The sequence below is a fragment of the Tasmannia lanceolata genome, unplaced genomic scaffold, assembly GCF_043159265.1.
Source record: "Tasmannia lanceolata isolate RefF3 unplaced genomic scaffold, GAP_Taslan_0.1 ptg000015l, whole genome shotgun sequence".
In the NCBI taxonomy this organism is placed as follows: Eukaryota; Viridiplantae; Streptophyta; class Magnoliopsida; order Canellales; family Winteraceae; genus Tasmannia; species Tasmannia lanceolata.
Window position 1 is genome coordinate 15,906,479 of NW_027518692.1, and position 5,824 is coordinate 15,912,302.

Here is a 5,824-nt window from a genome sequence, read left to right on the forward strand (position 1 = left end):
GGATTGAAGGAGGTGTTATAGGTCCTTAAATGGGGTAGAAGAAGTCCCCATAGAGGGCCCATCAACTGTCCACCATGGTCCCCAAGTTCACAGAAAAGGGTTTTCAGCTACCTAGGTGGGGTTACTAGTACCTAAAGAGGGTTTTGAAGGGCAATATAGGGGAGCTCTACATGGTATTGAATAAGGTGCTATGGGTCCTTAAATGGGGTAGAAGAAGTCCCCATAGAGGCCCCATCAACTACAAACCATGGTCATGAAGTTCACACTCAACGGTTCCCAGCTACCTATATTGGGTTACTGGTAGGTAAAGGGGGACTCTGTAGGGCATTACATGGGTCTCCACATGGTATTGAAGAAGGTGTTATGGGTCCTTAAATGGGGTGGAAGAAGTCCCCATAGAGGGCACATCAACTGCCCACCATGATCCTCAAGTTCACAGAAAAGGGTTTTCAGCTACCTAGGTGGGGTTACTAGTACCTAAAGCGGGTTTTGAAGGGCAATATAGGGGAGCTCTACAAGGTATTGAAGAAGGTATTATTGGCCCTTAAATGGGATAGAAGAAGTCCCCATAGAGGGCCCATCAACTACAAACCATGGTCATGAAGTTCAGACTCAGGGGTTTCCAACTACCTACATTGGGTTACTAGTAGTAATGGGGGACCTGGATATTTTTCATTGGAGCATTGCCACGAGCCACCTGGATATTTTCTTTGGCTATTTTGACTAAAGCGAACCATAGACTTGGCTTCCTGAATCTCAAATGACTTAAATCACCGTCAGACTTCAAATCGTGATTTTCTCCTACACATTGAATATGCTCTTTTCCTCTTCTTAAATCGCCACATGAGACTTCTAACATGAACATTTACATCTACTTCAGACGAGCATTTGCATTTTTTTACTTTGTAGGTGGAAATGCGGTAAGTGATATGTACATGAAATGAAATCGCATTTCTCCATTCCACAAATTAACGTAAAAAATAAAACCCTAGCATCAACAAATAGCATGCACCTCTATTTTACTCTGTAGGTGGATTTGCAGTAACATACGCATATATGAAATGAAATCCCATCTCTCCATTTCACAAATTAATGTACAAAATAAAACCCTAGAATAAAAAAACAGCATAACATTTCTCCATTTCACAAATTAATGTAAAACATAAAACCCTAGCAGCAACAAACAACATTTACAAGCATTTACAACTATTTTACTATGTAGGAGGAAATCCAGTAACTGACATGTATATGAAATGAAAAAAATAAAAAACAGATTGAATAAAAAAGGATTTCTCCCCTCTTTTGCATCTCTCTCAACCTGATTTTCCTTTTAAAAAATAAATAAAAAACAGATTGAATAAAGGAAGGGAAGGAAACGACGTACCAGGTAGGGTTTGTTGTTTTGGAGGTTTGATACGTGCTTCACCTTCGTCTTCACCATCGAGATCGCTGTTGCCGGAGGAGAGGAGGAAAAAAAAACAGAGACGAAAGAAGAGAAGAGGGAACAGAGAAGAGGGAAAACTGAAATGTATTTTTTATTGTCAAAGTCAAATCACTTTGTTTCTGCCAAAGGGGCATTTTCGTCATGCAAATTTTTGTAAACCGGGTTTTGACTCCCATCTGTCATTTTTGACAAACCCAGACCCCTCTGATATTGTGTGTATTATTTGTCCCCCGTACATCAAATTTCCTACATCAAAATATAACCACTTAGTCTCGAGGGGGAAAGGAAGTCAAACATCTACAGATTGTGCCTAGTCACCACAGTACGAGCAAGAGCATCATCCTCACTATATTTGCCGTCCGATGATATGAGACAGAGCGGGACCCCAATAATTTGTGAATCCCATCACAATCTAAATCCAAGGACTCTCTCTCTCTCTCTCTCTCTCTCTCTCTCTCTCTCACACACACACACACACACACACACACACACACACACAATTCCACCACCCTTTGTCTTTTCCTAAAAATGACTGCATTTCCACCGCTTCGAATGCTGTTTTTCCATCTCAATACCTTCTATTTCTTTAATTATTTGACTAATTTTACCTTTTTAGCTCACCATTCTTCAAAAAAATGACAATGAAAAGGCTACCTATTTTTTAAAATATGAGAAATTATATGATGAAGGGCCTTATGAACACGTACTCACCATCCCACTCTTGATATTTGATCCAACACCAGCTCCTAAAAAAGAAAGCTGTTGTTGGATCAAATATCAACAGTGATACCTTTATCGTACCACCTTTACGTGTTCATACGGCCCTCCATCATATAATTTCTCTCAAAATATAACATGCGGGTCGTCTCTAAGCCAAATCATGCACACAATTCCACCATATTATTACTACCTAATATTTACAATGATTTGGGGAAAGCTTAAGGACCACATTTTCTTATGACTTGGGAGAGCTTACAGGAGAAACAAACAAAACACATTGCCATTAAAAAAACACACAAAACACAATTAGAGAAAATAAGGCATGAGATTAAGGAGATGCCACGATCGCAGATTGCAGAGCGTTAATGGGAATAATCTCACATTGACTGAACCCAGCATTCAACACAAGCTTTCTCCATTCCTTTTCCGTCCTCTCCTTTCCTCCAGTCGATATCATCATTATCACATCGAAGGCATATCGGGTGCGGGTGATCTCATGACCTTCATCAATATCCATTACAATGTCGACTATAATCACTTTGCCTCCCTCTTCTGGTATGGCTTCCTTGCATCTCTTCAGAATCTTCACACAGTCCTCGTCATCCCAATCGTGTAGTATTTTCTGCAACCAACACATATTAGCAAAAAAGTTGCTTTCAGAATTGGCGCTTGAAAGAGTTTAGAAATGTTGAAAAGCCCATGGTGTTTGGAAAGAGAATCACACTCTGGTACCATGAAAGAGTTTAGAAATGTAAGAAAAATATAAGAACCTCTTGCAATTTTGGGTGTCTTTGCATTCTATTTATTGAGGCTTTTCTAACTGATTTCCATGAACGTCATGAAAAGCATGTGCAAAATTAATTACCTAAAACTACTTATATTTGAAATTTAAAATACGTAACTAAAAATAACTAAAACCTACTACAACAACCAAAAACTACCTATAGTTAAAGGAAAATGATAACGACACCGAGAGTGCGACCGATAGGAGAGCCCAACAATGAGAATGTGCCATGTGTGCAAAAAAAAAAATTGACTTTTGCAGATTTTCCCATTCCCAAGGGCTGGCCTTATGTCACTTTTATGTTGTCGCTATAATCTATTTGTTTGGTCCCCTTCTCGGCAGTAGCAGTGCTACTCATATTTAAAATTCAAAATACATTACTAAAAATAACTAAAAATGAACTGCAAACTTCTAACTTCTATGTACTTTATGAGTATCTTTGGTAATAACCAAACAGAAAAGGATAAGGCTTTGCTTGTTTTGGACTTTGAGAATCGAATTTTTGAACAGTTTTGGACTCAAAAATCAAATCAAGATCCGAGACTATGAAGAAAAGTAAAATATGCTTGCCATCATCATAACAACGTCGTTATGAGGTATGAAAGAAAACATGTCGCCGGCCACACGTTCCACATCAGGGTACTCCGGTATCGTCTCGACAACATGAGGAAGATCTAGGACACTGCACTTTATATGTGGTAATGCCTTGGCAATACCCCTCGAGGTCGTGCCCGTTCCTCCTCCTACATCCACCAAAGATTTGATACCTTGGAAAATCTCCTTGCAACCCTCTATCAACGCGGGTGTCACTAATCTGGCATCGCAAGCCATAGCCTCGTTGAAGAGCTTGTTATGTTCGGCGTGCTTAGAGGCATAGCTCCACATATCTTCACCAGTCATGGCCTCGAAGGTCGACTTAGATGCCTTTGCTTCTAGCAAAGAGCCGAGGGCGTGCCATTGACCGACGTCCCCTAGTTGTATCATCCTAGCAAATGGGACTAAGCTCTTCTCTTCATCCACAAGGATGAATTTAGACGCGGAAGTGAGCTTATACATATCATTTTCTTCGTGGGCGAGGAGTCCCATGTGTATCAAGTAACGCAAAAGCCGGCGAAGGTTATCGTAGTTACAACACTGGACCGGAAGAGAAGAACCCAGTTGAGAAATCGTCATGGGTTCGCCTTGGCCATGGATTATGTCTGCAACTTTTAGATCAAGTGTCCATTTGAGTACTAGGGAGTCCATTGATGCCACTATGTGGCTCCAAACAAGAGCAAGATCATCCAATTCTTGATTTTTGAGCACTTCTCTTTCATCTCTCCCCATTTTTTTTTTTTCCCTAATTGCTTCTTCTTGGAGGACTGTAAACTTGATCTTTGTTAGATCGAATGAGAGAATTGTTTTTCACTCCAACTTATATAGGGTTTTTTAAAAGTATTTTCATGGAGGGGTTGTTGGGTTCACATGCATTTTCTGTCTGGAGTTTATGTCGTTTTCTTAATACTGCATCTGATGCCGGCCCAATATTATTTGTGAGCCTGGAGACAAGCACTGTCATTCTAATTAATTGGGGTTTGAGAAGCGTATTCTCATCTTACACGTGATGTCTTAGTCTTCATCTGGTCCGGTGTACTCGGTCCAACGCCAACTTTTAAATCAGTAGATTAGGTTTACTATTCCATTCACTAGATTAAGTGACAGCGAATGGTTTGGGAATTGGGACTTTTTTTTTTTGGTTATTTCTCGGATTGGATTGGATTGGAATAAAAACATTCCGGAATTTTTGTTCTTTCCACATTACAGAGGGAAATGATATATTGGCCCCTTTTTTTTACTTGGTATAGACCCCTCCAGTGTGAAGGACTGAATGAGTATACATAAATACACTAAAGGAGCCAGTCCACAGTAAAAAATGGGCGAATATGTCACTTTCAGTTATTAAATTTTGAGCATGAAATTTTGCTAAGGGGGAGAAAATGAAACGCCCAATAACATTATCCCAACTAAGGGTATTTTTGTCCAAATTTACCTACGGCCACTATTGGAAATTTTGAAATTTAGAGGGCTGGTTTCATCAATTTATATGTACCTAGGATTCCTGTTAATATAAACTAAAACTCAACTCAACTAAGCCTTTGTCCCAAACTGTTTACTATAAATATTCATAATTTCCCCTTGTGGCCATAATTCTCCAGAGGAAACCCTAGAGGAAGAGAGAACAGTGGCCGAAAGAGAAGTCTAGCGTTCAAATAGATCTTCAAGGTAAGGAATCAAATCCGATCATTACTATTAGTTTAATCTTAATGATCTCTTATCGAATAGATGACTTATGGCTTGATTCGGAAGAGTGGCCCTATTCTCACCGCTAATTAACCACCGCCCAGTGAGGTTTTGGTGGCTCTTTTCTGACTCGTAGGGATCCTTTCACTGAACGAATTCCAACGAAGTTCGTTTAGGGCCATTCCGTCAAAGGAAGGACATGAATATAGTTAGAAATAAGTAATTTAGGACGTTTTGTGATGTGAAAAAGGAAGTTTTCGAGAGAAATCACGAATCGGCAAAATGCAAATCGTGCCTCCAATTGACCATGAATGAACATGGACGACTGTTGAGAGCACTGGACAGATGACTGTGTCCTTAGATGGATGACTAATACGACCCTAGATCGTATTGTAAAAAAAAGATAAAAATTGAAGAGAAAGGGGAGAGAAATAGCCAATAGAAGGGCTAGGACCTCCTTAATTCATTTATTCTTTCACTACAGCCGAGTCTCTTTCATTAGCAACCAAAAATAAGATAACGATAAAGCTAACCTATCTAGATAAAGATAACCTATCTAATAACCGATAGGATAATGCTTAATACTAATCGGATAA

General features: G+C 39.5%; 1 pseudogene; it reads right to left on the reverse strand.

Annotated features, from left to right (window-relative positions):
* Positions 1-2,492: 2,492 nt before the first annotated feature.
* LOC143891778 ((RS)-norcoclaurine 6-O-methyltransferase pseudogene) lies at positions 2,493-4,274 on the reverse strand (annotated as a pseudogene).
* Positions 4,275-5,824: the final 1,550 nt, after the last annotated feature.